Here is a 20,893-nt window from a genome sequence, read left to right as displayed (position 1 = left end):
CTTCCATTATTGTCCCACTGGTGCAAATCTATTTGCAGCACCAATGCATTGCACACTCAAACTCATTGTTACTAAGACATTATACTAGCAAACACTGAGGAAACTTAGTGGCTTCCTAAAAGTGGCTGTTGGACTTCCATTAGTGTCCCACTAGTGCAAATGTATTTGCAGCACCTCTGCATTGCACAATCAAACTCATTGTTTCTAAGCCATTCTAATAGCAAACTATGCTGCCAGTATAAGGGCCGTAGTTGCATTGTCAGGGATAGTTATTGACGTTTATTCTGCTGTTAATAAAGATAGACCATCACTGCAATCTACACCATGTCTCAATTTTTACTACCACATTTTAAGTGCACAATCTTGTCGCAATCAAAATGAGTGGTAAAATGACAGATGCTGGTGGAAAGGGGAAGAGGCGTGTTGGAAAACGAAAAAAAGTGTTTTTCCGTGGGGAAGGTGGCAAAGCTCCATTAACATCTGCTGAAGATAGACCATCTTCCAGCAAAAGTAAGATGTCTACTACTTACCGTGGACAATCTGATGTGCTCCCTTTTTTTTACGGACACAAACAACTGGAACAAAGGTAGATGATGGCCAAAAAAAGAAAATGCTTGAATGGATCTCACGTGGTCCAACAAGTGCCCTCTCTGCCACCTCAACTACCGCATCCAAAAAACACCACTCCTCTGAGCTGTCATGCCAATCACACTTGCTTTCTCCCAGCTCTGAAGTCTCCATCCGCCCTGCACAGTATGGTGGAACTGAGATGGCTGAGTCTGCAGAGCTGTTCAGTCACACTATAGCCTGGGAATCAGAGGTGTGCTCCCAAGCTACAGTGAGTACAGACCAGGGAATGGTCTGCAGTAATGTCCAGAACCTTTGTGACTCAGATTCAGGCCATGAGGACCAAGTTTCTGAGCATAATGTTGATCCTTATTCACAAACTGTAACACCTGTTGTTATAGACAATGAGGAACATACTGATGACGATGAGAAGCAGATACCAGATTGGGATGACAACTTAAATATTCGGTCAGGGCAAGAAGAGGCTCGGTCTGAGGGTAAGGGGAGTGCAAACACAACAATTGATGAGGAAGTTCTAGATCCCACCTACTGTCAACCCACAGTCAGGCACTCGAGGAGGTCAACAGAGGCGGTGGAGGAGGATGCAACTGACGACGAAGTTACCTTGCGCCTTCCTGGACAGAGTCGGAGTACTGGTAGCACGTCTACAACTACATCCTCAGCCACCACTGTGCCTCTGAGCACTAGTCGGGGTGGATCAGCAGGTCGCATGCAGTCTAAGCCTTGCCTAGCCTGGTCCCTTTTTGACATAAGAAAAGATCGCCCAAATTATGTGATCTGTAAAATTTGTTGTGATTCTGTTAGTAGAGGGAAAAACCTCAGCCGTTTGACAACTAATTCCATGAATCGTCACATGAATAAATATCATATGTCCCAGTGGGAAGCTCACCGTGCTGCAATGCGGCCTAGCGGAGCGAACCATCCACCGCCTGCCCCTTCCAGTGCATCCGCGCGCTCTTCATCTTCTAGGACTGTGGGGACAGCTGTAACACCTGGTTTTCCACGCACAACTTCCACCAGTGTAACCACAACAGGCAGTTTGCTTGGTAGGTCGTCAGTTGGTTTGGAAGGGGAAACAAGTGCGTGTGTACAGCTCTCTCAGACATCGATAGCACCAACGTTGGATGAAGGCAACATCATGTCTACGCCTGCACTTTCCTCACAAACCTGCATTTTTCCAGGGACACCCTACTCAACACCATCTACAACAGCAGCCAGATGTCTGTCCCTCAGATGTGGACAAATATAAGGCCATTTCCGGCGACCCATGACAAAGCTAAGAGGTTGACTTTATCCCTCTGTAAGCTCTTGGCTACTGAAATGCTGCTTTTCTGCCTGGTGGACACACAGGATTTTAGAGACCTTATGTCTGTTGCTGTGCCCCAGTACCAGATGCCCAGTTGCCACTACTTCTCTAAGAAAGGTGTGCGCGCGCTACACCAGCATGTCGCACACAACATTCTCGCTTCCTTGAGAAACTCTGTGTGTGAATGGGTGCATTTCACCACCGATACTTGGACCAGTAAGCATGGACAGGGACGTTACATGTCGCTGACAGGGCACTGGGTAACTATGGTGATAGATGGTGTAGTCTTGCCGTCCCCATGACTTGTGTGTCAATCCTCTGTCTGTCCAAGTTCCACCACTGTTTCTGCCTCCTCCACCTCGTCTGGGTCCCGCACCTCCGCCCTAAGCCTGCCTGGTCAGGCCACCAGTGTTCTAACTGCGCAGAAGGAATCACGCACCCCTCATTACTATGCTGGCAGCAGAGCGCAACGACATCAGGCAGTCTTTAGCTTGAAATGTCTTGGAAATAAGAGTCACACAGCGGCTGAGTTGTGGGCAGCTCTGGAGACTGAGTTTAATAAATGGTTGTCTCCACTCAACCTGCAGCCTGGTAAGGCCGTGTGCGACAATGCTGCAAACCTGGGTGCGGCTCTTCGCCTGGGCAAGGTGACACACGTAAATATCAATTGTCCTTTGTGAACACACTTCAAATACTGATCTATAACAACAATCTGAGCACTATGATGCTCAGATAAGAAGTGGAGCTGAATACATAACAATTCTTTAAAAGTACAAAACTTTATTGATTACAAAATCACAAGTATAAAACAGGAAAAAAGCCCTCAAAGTGGGGCGCATCATCCCCAGTTAATGACCCTCAACAGACATACAAGGATAAATCCGCAGGTATATGACAAGGGTCATATACCTGGAGAAGAGGGTAAACTGGGCGAGCACTCCACCACCCCTGACGCCGTTTCGCCTCATTCACGCCCCTTTTGAAGAAGCGAGGCGAAACGGCGTCAGGGGTGGTGGAGCGCTCGCCCAGTTTACCCTCTTCTCCAGGTATATGACCCTTGTCTTTATTATGCAATGTTATCTCTCAGTGGTTTGCCATGAATGTTTATATGATATGCAGGTTACTAACCTATATGATTCACACTTTCTCATGATAAACCATGGGTGTCTGCTGAATGCTAAATTAGCCTTGTGAGGTTTTCTACCACCTCTCACCAGCACAGAGATTCATGCAGGTGCAAACCAGTGTGTGATTAGCACTCTGACAAAGGTTTCAAAGGTTGATTATTTAATAAATTATACTTCATCTGTTGCTGATGGGCAGGTGTTATAATCTTGAACTTCCTTAGGATTGACAGCACCTAATGATTTATTTTCAACTATTTTGCCATCTGCTGGCTGTTATAGCAGTGACATTCCAAATTGGTTTATATAAGCCTTAGGAGACGAATAGATTTATGTTGTCTCTGTTATCAGCCAGCCGGGGTTATATACAACTACTTATATCTGCGGATTTATCCTTGTATGTCTGTTTTGAGGGTCATTAACTGGGGATGATGCGCCCCACTTTGAGGGCTTTTTTCCTGTTTTATACTTGTGATTTTGTAATCAATAAAGTTTTGTACTTTTAAAGAATTGTTATGTATTCAGCTCCACTTCTTATCTGAGCATCATAGTGCTCAGATTGTTGTTAAAGGTGACACGTGCCTTGTATGGCTCACGTGTTGAACCTTGTTGTCCAGCAATTTTTAACACACTATCCCGGCCTAGATGGCCTTCTGAACAGGGCACGAAAACTGTCTGCTCACTTCCGCCATTCAACCACCGCTGTTGAGCGATTTGCATCGCTCCAGAAGTCTTTCGGCCTGCCGGTTCATCGCCTGAAATGCGATGTGCCGACACGCTGGAATTTGACTCTCCACATGTTACAGCAACTGTGGCAGCACCGCCGTGCCCTGGTGCAATACGTCATGACGTATAGCCTGGGCAAACGAGATGCAGAGGTGGGGCAGATCACTCTGATGGAGTGGTCTCAGATCAAGGACCTATGCACCCTTCTGCACAGTTTCGACATGGCAACGAATATGTTTAGCGCTGACAATGCCATTATCAGCATGACAATTCCAGTCATTTACATGCTGGAGCACACGCTAAACACTATTCGGAGTTAGGGGGTGGGACAACAGGAAGGGGAGGAACTACAGGAGGATTCATATGCGCAAGAGACAACAACATCACCAAGGTCTAGACGTTCATCATCACCAACACGGCAGGCATGGGACCATGGGGGACAATGATCAACAAGGGCGCATGGTAGCAGGCGAAATGTTGGGAAGGTGCAGGAGAACATGAAGAAATGGAGGACGAACTGTCCATGGACATGGAAGACTCAGCGGATGAGGGAGACCTTGGTCAAATTTCAGTTGAAAGAGGTTGGGGGGAGATGTCAGAGGAAGAAAGAACAGTTAGCACCTCTATGCCACAAACACAGCATGGAATGTTCTGCATGGCTGCGCAAGACACATGAGCGCCTTCTTGCTGCACTACCTCTAACATGACCCTCGTATTGTCAAAATTAGAAGTGATGATGACTACTGGCTTGCCACACTATTAGATCCCCGGTACAAGTCCAAATTTTGTGACATAATTCCAGCCATAGAAAGGGACGCACGTATGCAGGAGTATCAGCAAAAGCTGTTACTCGATCTTAGCTCGGCTTTTCCCCCAAACAACCCCGGTGCAGGGAGTGAATCTCCCAGTTGTAACTTGACAAACATGGGACGGTCTCGTCATCTTCAACAGTCTACCCGTACCAGCAGCACCGTATCTTGTGCTGGTAACAGCAATTTTATTGAATCTTTTCATAATTTTTTTAGACCATCCTTTGCAAGGCCACCAGAGACAACAAGTCTGACACATAGTCAACGGCTGGAGAGGATGACACAGGAGTATCTCCAAATGAACATCGATGCCATGACTTTGCAAATGGAGCCTTGCTCATTTTGGGCTTCAAATCTTGAAAAATAGCCAGAGCTCTCCACTTATGCCTTGGAGATCTTGTCGTGTCCAGCTGCCAGCATTGTCTCTGAAAGTGTCTTCAGTGCTGCTGGGTGTGTGCTGACAGATAAGTGCACGCGTCTGTCCAGTGACAATGTGGACAGACTAATGTTCATCAAAATGAACAAGTCATGGATCCACAAGGAATTTACTACCCCTGTGTCATCCTGGGGAGAGTAAATGTTTGTGGATTTTTAATGTTCTGGATGCAAATCTAGCTGTGAAGTGTACAACTGGGGCACAAGTGCTTCCACTGAAGGGGAGAATGTCTGTGCGGCCCAATTTTTTGAAAAAAGGGAGACTCCGCTTGGAGTAACCCTTGATTGCTGTGTTTTTTAAAAGGAGCCAAGATGAACAAGTCATGGTTCAGCAAAGACTTTGCTACCTACCCTGGGGTCATCCTGGGAACGGTTAAGTATGGTGTATTTTTGAATGTGCTTGATGCAAATGTAGCTGTGAAGTCTACAACTGGGGCCCAAGTGCTGCCTTTGAATGGGTGGGTGTGTCTGGGGCCCAATTTTTGGAATAAAGGGAGACTCCGCTTGGAGTAACCCTTGCTTGCTGTGATTTTTAAAAGGAGCAAAGATGAACAAGTCATGGTTCAGCAAAGACTTTGCTACCTACCCCGAGGTCATCCTGGAAACGGTTAAGTATGGCATATTTTTGAATGTGCTTGATGCAAATCTAGCTGTGAAGTATACAACTGGGGCACAAGTGCTGCCACTGAATGGGTGGGTGTGTGTGGGGCCCAATTTTTGTAAAAAAAAGGGAGACTCCGCTTGGAGTAACCCATGCTTACAGTGTTTTTAAAAATGATCCAAGATGAACAATTCATTGTTCAGCAAAGACTTTGCTACCTACCCCGGGGTCATCCTGGGAACGGTTAAGAATGGCGTATTTTTGAATGTGCTTGATGCAAATCCAGCTATGAAGTGTACAACTGGGGCACAAGTGCTGCCACTGAATGGGTGGGTGTGTGAGTGGCTCAATTTTTGAAAAAAAGGGAGACTCCGCTTGGAGTAACCTTGCGGTGTTTTACATGATTTTAGAAGGGCATGCCATGCCTATATCTGTGTCTCATCCTCCTTTCCTTGTAATGCTGTTTTGTTTTCACCTGAGAATTTGTTCTTGTCACTTTCCCATGAGTTTGTGTTGTGTTGTGAGTTGTTTGTCACCTTTTGGACACCTTTGAGGGTGATTTCTGGGTGTTTTTAGGTGTTTGTGATTGCCTCCCATTGTTTCCTATGCGGTTCAAGCGGTTCGCCGAACCGGTTTGCCGAACCGAACTCGAACGAGACCTCCGTTCGGCGAACCGAACTTGAGCCGAACCACGGCCAGTTCGCTCATCTCTACAATACACAGATGGATGATAGGATTAGCAAAGGTGAAGCCCCATTGACTAAATAGGAAAGTATAGGAAAGGGGCTGATGGTGGCCAGAGAAAAACCCTACAAAAATCCAAATACCTGATAGTACAAAAAGTCCTCAAATCGCACGATCTGAACTCCGTCCTATGTTAGGTGCTCTTGTCAAACCAATGAACAGAAAACAGGAACAATTACAAACTCAAGAAGCAACAAACACATTTACTTATAGGAGCAAAACTCCAAACATAGCTGTAGGGAGCTTCCCAGCTAAGCAACAGAGAGTGAAGATTCCTGCATGCAAATAAACAGACAATAACCACAGAAAATGACAAACCCAGATAAGAAGAAAAGAACAAAATAACATAAGAAAGAACCAAGCACTTATCTGGGGTAGATGTGGTCTGGAGCAAGAAGAGAAGGCTGGTAAACTAAAGAACAAATGACAACTGGCTTAGACAGCCAGCAGACCAAGGTTTAAATAGGCAGAGAGTTATCAATGGAAACACCTATTGCTCCAGCACACCTGGTCTCTGTCCAAACCATTCCTAACCACAAGAGGGAGCCTCAAAGCAGCAAAAATATAACTGACATTCACAACATATTACCCAGTGAGCAACCCATCACCAGGGCAGCTGGAAGAGTTGGACACAGCGCCAGAAGATAGCGCTTCCATGAAAGCGCCATTTTCTGGGGTGGCTGCGGACTGCAATTCGCAGCAGGGGTGCCCAGAAAGCTTGGGCACCCTGAGCTGCGAATTCCAATCTCCAGCTGCATAGTTGTACCTGGCTTGACACAAAAATTAGGCGAAGCCCACGTCTTTTTTTTTTAATTATTTCATGAAATTCATGAAATAATTAAAAAAAAAAAAAGGGCTTCCCTACATTTTTGGTTCCCAGCCGGGTACAAATAGGCAGCTGGGGGTTGGGGGCAGCCCGTAGCTGCCTGCTGTACCTAGCTAGCATACAAAAACATGGCGAAGCTTACGTAATTTTTTGGGGGGCAAAAAACTCCTGCATACAGTCCTGGATGGAGTATGCTGAGCCTTGTAGTTCTACAGCTGCTATCTGCTGAGTGTCTGTATGGAGGAGAGCAGACAGCAGCTGCAAAACTACAAGGCTCAACATGCTCCATTCACTAGTGGATGCAGGAGAGCAGACAGCAGCTGCAGAACGACAAGGCTCAGCATGCTCCATTCACTAGTGTATGCAGGAGAGCAGACAGCAGCTGCAGAACTACAAGGCTCACCATACTCCATCCAGGACTGTACGCAGGAGTTTTTTGCCCCCCCAAAAAATGACGTGGGCTTCGCCATATTTTTGTATGCTAGCCAGGAACAGCAGGCAGGTACGGCTGCCCCCAACCCCCAGCTGCCTATTTGTACCTGGGAACTAAAAAAATAGGGAAGTCCTTTTTTTAATTATTTCATGAATTTCATGAAATAATTAAAAAAAAAAAATCGACATAGGCTTCGCCCCATTTTTGTGTCCAGCCAGGTACAACTAGGCAGCTGTGGATTGGAATCCGCAACACAGGTTGGCCCGAGCTTTCTAAGCGCCTCTGCTGCGAATTGCATTCCGCAGTCGCCCCAGAAAATGGCACTTTCATAGATGCACCATCATCTGGCGCTGTATTCAACTCTTCCTGAAGCCCTGAAGCTGGATAGCTTGCTGGGTAATAATGAGTTAATACTAGCTTGGTTTTACTAGCTAGTATTAAGCCAGAGATTCTTAATGTCAGGCAAGTTTGACCCGGCCATTAAGAATCTCCAATAAAGGGTTAAAAAAAGACACCACAGAGATAAAAAATACTTTAATAGAAATAAATACACAGACACAATTAGAGACTCCAAGTTTATTACTCCCTCTCAACCCTCCACAATCCTGCTCTTCTGTCTTCTTTCTCCTTCAACCCATGCAGCTCTGCTACATCAGACAGCACTGCATGGGAGGAAGAACGCTGCTGCTCCCGTGCAGTCTATTCACTCAGTGAGTGAGCAGAAGCTGCGTTCTGTAAGCGGTGACGTCACCACTGACAGGCGAGTTACCCTTGCAACGGTGTTCTGATCACGTGATTCCTTGTGCCGCAGTTCACCGGCTGTGGCATCTAGTCCTTGCATGTGGGCTGACTCTGTAAAGAGCACCCACATGCATGGACGGGGAAACCGACCATGTGCCAGAGCATTTTGCTGGTACACGGAGATGCTGGAACGATCACCACGTACTGGAGAGATGCACTGACAGGACCTAGCATGATGTCTAGCCACGTGACAAGTCTGTAGCCAATGAGATAATAGACACGTGACTGGTCACATGCTATTTTGATGTCACAATAGGTCCTATCATCAGTTCTGGTTACCGGGAAGAAGCAGCGATTATCGGAAGGAAAAGCAGCGGGAGACAGAGTGCAGGACGCGTTGCGGGGACCTGTAAGAGTTTTGGCAATGTTTATTAACTGTATGTGTACGTGTATAATGTGTTTTTATGTGTTTGTGTTTGACCTCCATTGTTTTCAATGGGGTTCGAGTGGTTCGTCGAACGTTCGTCGAACGAAGCTCATCTCTACTCCCGAACTTGAAAGTTTTGCAAGTTTATTTAATGTGAATGAAAAAACGTTTTTGGTCCACTACGGACCTTCCTCAGTTGCACATTAGTGGAGTGGACTGGAGGCATAGGATGGCATGAGGCGCCGTATCCAACCCTGCAAACGTTTTTTTTATGAACATTAAATAAACTTGCATCACTTTCAAGTTCGGGAGAACCTTGTTTAATTACATTCTGCCTAGAGTATTGTCTATGTGGATGGAGATAGAAAAGTTGTGGGCAGTTCCGGTCCATTCAAACTCTTATCTATGGGCAACTACCTCAAATAATCCTGACTCTCACACTTTCGGACCAATAGGCTTTCACAAAACAAAATGTGGGTTACCTGTATGAAAATGTTCCCATTAAAGTCGAAACACTCCCCACTAACTTCTTTCTTGTTTAATGGAAATCTACCAGATCAATTGAGAGGGAATCTAACTAACGTATGGTTTGATAAATTACTTTTCTGTTTTGCTAATATAGTTCATAATCTAGGTTCTTGCTACATTTTGATAAAATACAATCAAGCTACGACTTGCCTTCAAACTCTTTCTTCCAATATATACAAAAATTAGACCTTATATGCAGTCTCTTTACTCCTAGTTGGTTGTCTCTATACCAACTCGCTTTGAGGAGCTTTGTAGGGTATGAGTATTGACCAAGGGTCTCATATCTGACATTTATAAGATTTTTTTGGATCCAGAAGAGCCTCTGAGGCACACCTAACAAGACCTTGTGAAAGGGTTTCTCCTGGTATATGGCAGGGGTTCTCTAGAAGAGCAGCTAAGACCTTCACTTGCTGTGTGTATAAGGAAAACCAAGATAAATTACTTATGTTCTGGTATCACTTTTTCGTTATTGCATAAATTTAATCATAATATACCTAACCAGTGTTGGAGGTGTGGATCCATTGATGGAGACTTAACCCATATTTTGTGGGAGTGTTCCGCTATACAAAGGTTTTGGCATAAGGTCAAAAATTTAGTCTTTGAGGTCGTGGGCCTCCACATTTTGGTAGACCTTAAATTCTAATTGCTTAATATCCCCCCATTTCGGATTGGAAGTAGGACCCAACAGATTTTCTGCACTTGACTGCAGCCACAAGATATTTAATAGCAAAGAATTTGAGGTTGGCTTGTTCTCCTTCACTCAGTGAGTTGCATTCTCAGGTGCAGGACACTCAGGTATGGAGCATTTCATAGTTTAATAAATAATACGTCTGAACAATTTGAAGCAACATGGAATCTGTGAGATGTATACTGGGCTCTGAAGGTTTGATAAAGGTAATTACTTAGCAAACAGTATCATCAACCCCATGGGTTCTTTTCCCCCTTTGCTTCCTCATGTTATTCTATTTCTTATTATATTTGTTACATGGAATACATAGAATTTTTTTGTGGACTCAAATTTTGGTGTCATCTAACCCCTTAAGCTTTAGTTGAAATATCAATAAATAGTCAGTTATATAAAAAAAATACTGTATGGTGCTAACTGTAAGACAATATTTCTTACATGAAGGGGATAAAATGTAAAAATTATGTAATTATAATTATTATTATTATTATTAATAATAAATAAAAATAAACTATGACAATTTTTTTTACCAATTAAATTTTTTTTAGATATAAATTAAATAAAACGAAAAAAGTACAGTGCAAATATGTTATCATCACATCTGTAATGACCCAAACTATAAAACCGCACCATATCTCATACTTATAAGTACACATATATGTATGTATATTAGAAGCAGAAACATTAATGAGATTTTTCTATTGTCATAAGTGGGAAACAATTATTTGGTTCAATTTCAAGTTTTGCTTGCAATGCCCCAGAGTTACACATTAACAAAGCAGCAGATGGTAAGCAAAATAGGTAATCATATTTTGGTTGTTTGTTGACATTTTTAAACCACTTGAGCTTCTGGCTAATGATTTATCGAGTGTTGTTAAAACTTTTGATGAAATATCTAGTAAGAGAAGTAAATCTTTTATTTTGCCTCAAATATTTCAAAGACAACATATGGACAACCTCACCAAAAGTAGATTATTATGTTTTTTGAGGAAATAAAACACATACTTTAAATGAACAGAGCTAAAACGTGAGCAACAGTCAACTACAATTTTTGTGTTGCATACAGTGTTTTGAATTAATGCATAACTAATTACAATTTGATTAATTTAGACTGTTTGTCTCAAGGATGCAGCCAATGCAGTTTAAAAGTAAAATTTTGTACTGTGCATAGAAATATTGTGAAGAACAAGTAATATTGAACTTTCATTCTCATCTTGATTTAAACAGTTCAAGACTGCCAACAGTAAATATACATTAACTTCTGCTGGGCTTTGTGCAGAGCCACGGTGTAATTATGGTCGGTGGTCAAGTAGGGATTGTGACCTCCTGCACGCCGCAATCACTGGGTTTCCGGTGCAGAAAGGTAGTTCTGCCCGGAGACATCATCAGCACCTGATTGGATCAGGTCCTGATGATGTTGTTAACCCTTTACAATTTTCTATGTTCCTCAATTAATAGTGATCATGGCACACAGACGTTAGAGAGAAGCAGTGAGCTCCTTTTCTTACCTCTCCGGCTCCTCTAATACATGACCATAGGGGAGCTGAGAGTTGTCATGACAGCCGGAGGTCACATGATGACCTCCGGGTCTGCCATGTATGGTGGCCTGCAAGACAAAACAATCACTGATCTCGGGGAGACTAGCCAGAGAAAACACTGCCGGCATCCAGCAAAGGTGCTCAACACAGTGAAATCCTAGGTGCATTGCCCCCTGGGAAGTATGCAAATCATAAAAGGTCCGTAGAGCCTCTGTTAGGAGTCTCAACACAGAAAATAGCTAGATATCCCTCCGGGAGGGACCTAGCCAAGGAGTGGCTCTTTTTAGGAGACCACCATAACCACCATATTAAGTGGCCCTTTTAGTCAGTATCCAACTCTTTTACAAGTTTAAAGATGTGACAAGGGAAATACCAAGGCCAGGTATCCATCTACAGACAACTACTTCAGGGTATTGCCCCTCATCAGTGTGGAGTAGGATTCTGGCTAGGTGGGAGCAATGCTTAGTAGACCAGCAAGACAAAACAATCACTGATCTCGGGGAAACCAGCCAGAGAAAACACTGCCGGCAGCCAGAAAAGGCACTCAACAAAGTGAAATCCTAGGTGCATTGCCCCCTGAGAAGTATGCAAATCAAAAAAGGTCCGTGAAGCCTCTGTTAGGAGTCTCGACCCAGAAAATATCCAGATATCCCTCTGTGAAGGACCTAGCCAAGGAGTGGCTCTATTTAGAAGACTACGTCCTTCCCAGAGGGATATCTAGCTATTCTCTGTGTCGAGACTCCTAACAGAGGCTCCACGGACCTTTTTATGTATGGTGGCCTGTCAGACCCAGCCTGCAGCAGAGTCTGATAGTAGTGATGAGGGGACTCGCAGATAACTGGGACCGGCGGATCTAACGGATAAAAAAAATCTTGTTCCAGCCTGGAATTGATGCCAGATTTCTGGATGGATACCGGTCCCCATATAAGTCTATGGGAACCAGAATGTGGAGTGTAAAAATGGCTGTAGAAAGGAAAGGGGAATTGAAGTAAGCTCTTTATTCTTATTGAGTCTCCAGTGTGGCCGTAACTGCTCCCGCGGCTTCACATTCCAGTTCTGGGGCCGCTCATATTGCTAATCCATATTCACTGCTTCCTCACCAGCAGTCCAGGCATCTGTGATTGGTTGCCGTCAGACGCGCCCCCAGCCTGTGAGAGTGTCTGATTCCACCTGTGACTGCAAATAGCCTGAGTGACATCACTGCTCATCACATGGCTCATTCATTTTCTGCCTGAAGCTCACAGAGGGCAGTCATTGTTCTTTGGCCGCACACTGGGACTTCATATATATCAGAGCTGGAATTATCATGTGACCGCGTGTGGATTATGTTAAATTTGGGTATTTTTGGGTTAATAAAGGGGTGAAAGAAGGTGTTTTTATGTATTTTATTTCAAATAAGGGATTTTCAGTGTTTATGTTTATTTCTTTTCACTTACAGATTAGTAATGGGGGTCTGATAGACGCCTCCCATTACTAATCTAGGGCTTAGTGAAAGCTGTGGGCTGTGATTAACTCCTCTATCAAGGCAATTGGGAAGAGTCGGTAAAATGCCAGTATTGTCCCAAGTCATGGATGCAGCATTCTTGTACGGCTGCAGGCTGCTTTTTTTAAGCTGGGGAGGCCAATAAGCATGGGTCTCATCGGCCTGAGAATACAAACTCCCAACTGTAGGGCTTTATTTTGACTGGGTATCAAAATTAGGGGGGGACCGCAAGCCAGTTTTTAAAATTCTTTATTTAAATAAGTTTTCAAAAAGCCGCATGCGATTCCTCTTTTGATACACAGCCAAGGCAAGCGCATGGCTAGGGGTTGCAGCCTGTAGCTCTTATCACCTAGAACTTTTCCTGGCTCATCCTGATTGCCCTGGTGTGGTGGAAATTGAAGTTAAAAGGGGTTAATAACAGCTTACAGCTGCCACTAAGCTCTAGATTAGTAATAGGAGTAATCTGTGAGACCCTACATTACTAATTTGTAAGTGAAAATAAATAAACACAATCATCAAAAAATCTTTATTTGAAATAAAATCTCCATCATCTGTCACCAATTTATTAACCCCAAAACACCCAGGTCAGATGGAATCCACACGAGGTTAGGTTATGTCTCTACCAGCTTTGTGAATGTAGAGGCTGACATTTTTGCCCATTCTTCTTTGCAAAATAGTTATAGTTCAGTCAGACTAAATGAAGGGCATCTGCGAATAGCAATTTTCAAATCTTGCAAAAAATTCTCAATGGGAATTAAGTTTTGGGCTTTGACTGGGCCATTCAAACGCATGAATTTGCTTTGATGTGAACCATTCCACCATAGCTTTGACAGTATGGTGAGGGTCCTTGTCCTGCTGGGATGTGAACCAATGCCCAGTCCTATGTCTTTGGCTGTCTTTAACAGGTTTTCCTCTAGAATTGCCCTGTATTTACTGTAGCTCCAACCATCTTCTCATTAATTCTGACCAGCTTCCTTATCCCTGCTGAAGAAAAGCATCTGCATAGCATGATGCTACCACCACCATCTTTGTTGGTGAGAATGGTGTTTTCAGGGTGATGTGCAGTGTTAGTTTTCCACCAAGAGAAAACATTTTGGTACCGTGTTAGCCAGTTGAAAAATGATTGATTGCTCTCAGTGAGAGAAACAAAATTATAATTTTGTAGTTGTTATACCTTTTAATGGCTAACTAAAATAACATAAAATGGTATTACAAAGGAAGCTATGAAGACTTCTCAGGTCACTTCATCAGGCATGGTATGAAAAAATATCAGAAGAAACACAAATATATCCACAAACAGAGCAGAGGGATGGCATAATAAAAGGACATTTAAATAAACAAACACTGAGCTTTGAGAGAGAATCCTTAATTAGCTTTGATTAGTGGTATGAAAGTGTTATTGTCCAAATATCCATGTATGATCAGAGGCATGGTGCCCTAGCAGTCTCTAGAACAGACGCCTCAGATTTTGTAGTGTGTCATAAATCTTCCTAACAGGTTGAGTACTGTGTTCACAGAGTTAAACATTTTAATGAATTTGTATTCCCAGACCCTTCGATGATTTTGTGATCTGAAGTTGCCTTTTAATATGATGACTTTCATGTGGTTTATGTTGTGTCCTGGAGCACAGAAATGTTTGACCACAGGTAAATGAGTTTTTTGACGGTTATTGTGTGTCGGTGAGATCTCATTCTTGCTCGCAGTCTCTGTCCTGTTACTCCAACATAGAGGCCCCCAATAGGACCTATAGGACAGACCTCTGATCCTACATGGATATTGGGACAATAAAACTTTCATACCACTAATCAAAGCTAATTAAGGATTCACTCTCAAAGCTCAGTGTTTGTTTATTTAAATGTCCTTTTATTATGTCATCCCTCTGCTCTGTTTGTGCATATATTTGTGTTTCTTCAGATATTTTTTCATACCATGTCTGTTGAAGTGACCTGAGAAGTCTCAAAAGCTTGCTTTGTAATACCATTTTATGTTATTTTAGTTAGCCATTAAAAGTTATCACAACTACAAAATTATAATTCTGTTTCTCTCACTGAGAGCAATCAATCAGTTTTCCACCACACATAGCATTTTGCCCAAAATATTCTATTTTGGTCTCATCTGACCAGAGCACTTTCTTCTAAATATTAGATATGTCTTCTATATGGTTTGTGGAAGGTGATGCAGTCAGATGAGAACCTTTTGGGCTAAATGCAAAATGCTATATTTGATGGTTAAGTAATGCTTCAAATTAAGTGAAACCACATTATTTTTCATTGAACCCATGCCTCCTTGTTAGATGAAGCAGACACTATGTTTAAAACACATAATAAATGTGCTACAATGTATTAAATATATTTTTTTGCAAGAGGTTGTGGTTCATTTAGCTTATTAAACTATCTAGAAAAAAATCTAGTAATAAAGATGAACAAAATCAGACAACATTCAAATTCACCTGTTCACAAATATTTTTAGGCAATTTGATTTGCAGATGATTTATTCGCTGCTAGCTGTATGTCACTTATTATTCTCTGGGATCTGTCCAGACCCCAGAGCATAATAAATGTAACATGTAAATAAAAAAAGCCACTTTATTCTCACCTTACCTCTCTTTCTGGTCCCTCACCATCACCCGTCTAGTTCTTGCTGCATACTTGGATCTCCGCCATATATGCTAAAATTGCTAAGCGTTTCACACTGAGCTGAAACTTCTGAGTTTGGTAAGATCCAAGAGCGCTGTGCAAGTGTGTGAAAGGACACAAGGTCATGATGCCACCTTAATTTTGTGTGTGCATGCAGAGAACTGTCCCAGGCATCATCAGTAGTTCTGGCTCACTATAACAGGTATGTGGATTTTAGTGCATGCAGACCAGATAGGTGATGGTGAGAAGGAGAGAGGTGAACAGTAAAGTGAGTATAAGTATTTTTTTTAGCTTTTGATGGCCTTTTACAATGCAGAAAAATGGCTGCCATCTTGCTGAATATGCGCAGTAGCGATTTACAAAAATTACAATATTGGAAAATGCAGATTTTTGTAAAATTGGTGCATAATTCAATTCCACTTGTATTTATTTGAACCTTTCTACTGCACAGCAACTCTTACATTTGTGTAAAATCACAGCAACATGCCTTATCATGCTCAATCTATTACCGTATCTTACATTGTCGATGGAAAGGAAGAAGAGCAGCATACAAAGTAAGTGTAACCATGCTTCATGCAACTGTTTCTATCCTGTACAGTTACTTTGTAATATTTTTGTAGTTGTTTATCTTAGCTATTTGCAGTCTAATGCATGAAAAACATGAAAAAAATAACAAAAGCTGAATCTTTTTATTTTACTCACATTAACATTTTTATACTCATTTATTATGTTTAAATATACACATAGTTAAGAACAAATTGCTGTCTTCTTGTTAGCACCTGCAGATTTCAATTCACTACAATTGCCCATTTGTGCATATAAATTCGGAATATACTTAAATGCTATGGCGGTATAAAAATAAACTCCAGCATTTGGATACATTTTAAAAGTAACACTACATATGTGAGTTCAAATTAACTGCCTATATTACAGATCATTTCAATAGCAAAAAGAGAAAAAAAAAATCCCTGCTGACAGCTGAAACAAGTCAAAATCAGCGTGAATTGTAATAAATTATTCAGTAAAAAATAATAAGTGACTTGTTTTTGTAGCATAGACTGTAATACTTTGCCCATATTTTGTAATGTACGGCAGATGTATTTCTAGTACATAAATTGTTTTGTATTTCAAGTAGAATAAAATGATTCTGCAAATCGGCTGGTAAGCCCATGGAAATTTTAAAGGCTATTAAAGAAATTGTTTTTTCCTGCAGGGTTCTATTGAGTTTAATGAGCCTAGTGGGCTTGGCAAGGACTCCTGCTGGCACATGCAGCCGGTGGCAGGCAAGGCCTGTCCTAAACTCATCCATCTAATGCATCACAATTTAAAGATGCTGCTTCACCAGATGTGCTAAAGGAACTTCTCTGCCAACAGGCTTTACTTAGTAATGGTATTTTATTGCTACATTATAAATGATCCCTGACTTAATTTTTATTGTTTCTAATTTTAATGTTTTCATTATGTAAAGATTTAAAGGTGAATCAATTCACATAACAACTTTCTTAAAATGCTCTTTGCAGATATATGTGGAATCCAATGCAAAACAGCATTCCTATCAAAATGTTATGCTTTTGAGGTTAATAGATTAAATGATAAAGGATTCCTTTAAACCACATTTAAAGCCTGGGTAGCAGTTAATATGTGAAATGCTTAAAAATGTATAAATACAAAATTAAATGCAGATGATGAGACAAAAGGTCATTCGCTCAGTGGTTAGCACTGCATCGCTGGGGTCCTGGATTTAAATCCCACCAAGGACATCTACAAGCAGTCTGTATGTTCTCCCCATGATTGCATGGGTTTCCTCTGGGTTCTCCGGTTTACTCCCACACTCCAAAAGACATAGAGATAGGGAATTTAGATTGTGAGCCCCAATGGGGATAGTGTTGCCATTGTATGTAAAGTGCTCCGGATTCAATAGCGCTATATAAATGAATAAATATTTTGACTACTCTTTTCCTCATTCTACTTCATACTGTGCAAATATGATCAATTACCTCATAAAATTGAAAGTTTTAGCATAAATGTAATACTTTAAAGACAATTATACTTTTATACAACTATATTTTTAATGTTTTTCTGAAAACAAAATTGGCATTAAAAAATACAAAGCTTTCTAATTTGACTTATACACTACTCTCAAAAAGATAGGGATAATTGGCATTTGAGTGAAAATCATGATGATCCTAAAATGCCCTCTAACCTTTCCAGGTGAACTTAATGTGACCTTCTCTAAACATTTGAATGCACATGTCCAACTTTTCAATGCTTCAGTACTTTTTACACAACTTGCTGTTCTTTAACGTCTTCACAACACATGACTGGGTATGTCATGGATCGTATGAGGTTAACCAACCGCCGCCTGCAGTGGGGAGTCTGCGGGAATTCACGGACATGTCAGCTGATTTCAACAGCTTACATGTGTGCCTACCAGGCACCAGTGGAATCACATTCCACTCGCACCTATTAACCACTTACATCTCGCTGTCAAATTCTGACAGCGAGATAAAACAGCACACCGCCGTAAGTATAACTTACCCACCACAACCGGTGGTTGCCATGGTAGCACAGGGTCATGTGATGACTCCTGTAGCTATCATGAGTCACTTCCTCTTACACACAGCAGACTGTCATTTGTAATAGGAGAGCTGCTTTTCTGCAGATCTTAGCTGTGTAGCTGTGATCTGGAGATATAAAAGAGCGATCAGACTGCTGATCATTATAGTCCCCTAAGGAGACCAGCAAAATAAACAAAAAAGTTGAAAAATTTTTTTTAAAAAATTAAAAGAAAATAAAAAAAATAAAAGTTCAAATCACCCCCTATTCAGCCCATTGAAAATTAAAGGGTTAAAAAAATTAAAAATACACACACATTTGGTATTGCCGTGGTCAAAAATGCCCGATCTGTCAAAATATAAAATCAATCAATTTTATCGGTAAACGGCGTAGCAGCAAAAAAATTCCAAACGCCAAAATTACTTTTTTTTTGTCACTGCAAATTTTGCACAAAATGCAATAATAGGCGATAGGAATGTAGCATCTGCGCAAAAATGATACTGTTAAAAACGTCAGCTTAAGCCGCAAAAAATAAGCCATCACTGAGCAATAGATCCCCAAAAATTAGAACACTACGATTTTCAGAAAATGGTGCAAAAAGTGTTCCCTTTTTTGGACAGGCTTGTGATTTTTTTTTAACCCCTTGGATAAAAGTAAACCTATACATGTTTGATGTATACAAACTCATTCCAACCTGAGACCTCACACCAACACAACAGTTTAATCATAGAGTGAACATGATGAATAAAATATCCTTAAAACTTTTGCGCAATCACACTTTTTTTGCAGTTTTTCTGCACTTGAAATTTTTTTGCTGTTTTCCAGTACACTATATGGTAAAACATATGGGTTCATTTAAAAGTACATCTCATCTCGCAAAAAAACAAGCCTTTATATGGCAAGATTGATAGAAAAATAAAAAAGTTACGGCTCTTGGAAGAATGGGAGAAAAAAAAAAGCAAAAAGAAAAAATGGAAAATCGCCCTCACAGGCAGGGTCCTCCTCCTGTACCAGTCTGTGCCTTGTTTTGTTTCTGATTATTGTACTTGTTCCTACTATGTATACCCTTTTTACATGTAAAACCCCATGGAATAAATGGCACTGTAATAAAAATAATAATAATAATAATAATAAAAATAATAATAATAACATAGTGAATAAAAAAAAAAAAATTCCCTTTTTCACAATTTCTTCTCATTTGGATTTTTTCCCCAGTTTTTCAGTACACTATATGGTAAAATGAAGGATGTTGTTCAATAGCACAACTCATCCAGCAAAAAATAAGACCTCACATGGCAATATTGACAGAAAAATGAAAAAGTTATTGCCGTCAGAAGAAGGGGAGAAAAAACAAAAATGAAAAATTGCATGGGGTGAAGGGGTTAAAAAACCAATATGAGGTTCCCACTATTTTTCATAGTCAGTCAAGGTAAAGCAGACAGCTGTGGGCTATTTTATGCTGGGAAGGCCCATGGTTATTTGGCCATTCTCAATCTAAAAATATCAGCAATTAGCCACCCAAGCATTGGTGCATCAGATTAAAGCTGTCAATTCTGGAGCCTCTCCCCGACTCTTTCCTATAACCCTGTTGTGGTGGCAATCGGGGTAATATTTTTTGGTGTTGATGTCAGCTGTTTAATGTCAGTTGGCATCAAGCCAAGGAGTTAATAATGGAGAGGCATCATACTATCAGACACCCCCATTACTAACCCAGTAAGTAAAAATAAAAGACACACAAAGGAAAAAAATATATTTGAATAATGACTCCCCACACTATCCCTTCACCAATTTATTATTAAAAAAGTTTCCAAGAAATTCTTTCATAGTCCACGATCCACAAATGCAACTCTGGTGACTATGAATAGCAAGAAAAGTACAACTATTCACAGGTGCCGGGTATTGAGACATCGCTCATCAAAGCTGACGGTTCAATGGTGCACTCAGCGAGATCTGGTAACACTGATTACAAATGTAGTTACTAGCTATGTCTATGAATAGCTGTTCTTTATTGCTATTCATGGTCACCAAAGCTGCATTTTTGGATTGTGGACTATGATGAAGGAGCTTCATGTGATCATTTTTTTTTATAGTGAATTGGAGAATAAGGGAGTCTTTATTCAAATAACGTGTTTCTGTTTCTGACTTTATTTTCTTTTGATTTACTTGGTTAGCAATAGGTTTGTCTGATAGACAGCTCTCCATTTCTAACTTCTGGACTTGATGCTAGCTGACATTACACAGCTGACATCAACCAAAAAAATATTACCCAGATTGCCACCATACCAGGACAATCAGGAAGAGCCAGGAAAAGTGCCAAAATTTGCAACAGGCTGGTATTTTTAGGCTGGGAAGGAACCAACATCCATGGATCTTCATATTCTGATCAGATCAGACACAAATTGTCTGCTTTGTCTTAGCTGGTTATCAAAAATGAGGAGGACTTCAAGTAATTTTTTAGTTCCCAGCAGTGACCTGGGAGTCAAGGCATCTTCCCCATGATTTTTTTCCATTGATTTAAGCAATTTTCCTACACTCCCCAATCCTACTGCTAGGGTCTTCTGGAAAAATGCTTGAGTTCCCTATTGATTTCCATTATGCTTGTCATTCGTATAGAGCGCATCTGAGTGTCTGATCTGCTTGATTCAAGTAATGAGCACTCAAGCAATTTAATGCTCACTCATCACTACCAATTAACAATTCATTACAG

This window comes from Anomaloglossus baeobatrachus, chromosome 6 (genome assembly GCF_048569485.1).
Source record: "Anomaloglossus baeobatrachus isolate aAnoBae1 chromosome 6, aAnoBae1.hap1, whole genome shotgun sequence".
Lineage (NCBI taxonomy): Eukaryota > Metazoa > Chordata > Amphibia > Anura > Aromobatidae > Anomaloglossus > Anomaloglossus baeobatrachus.
This window is presented reverse-complemented; position numbering follows the sequence as displayed.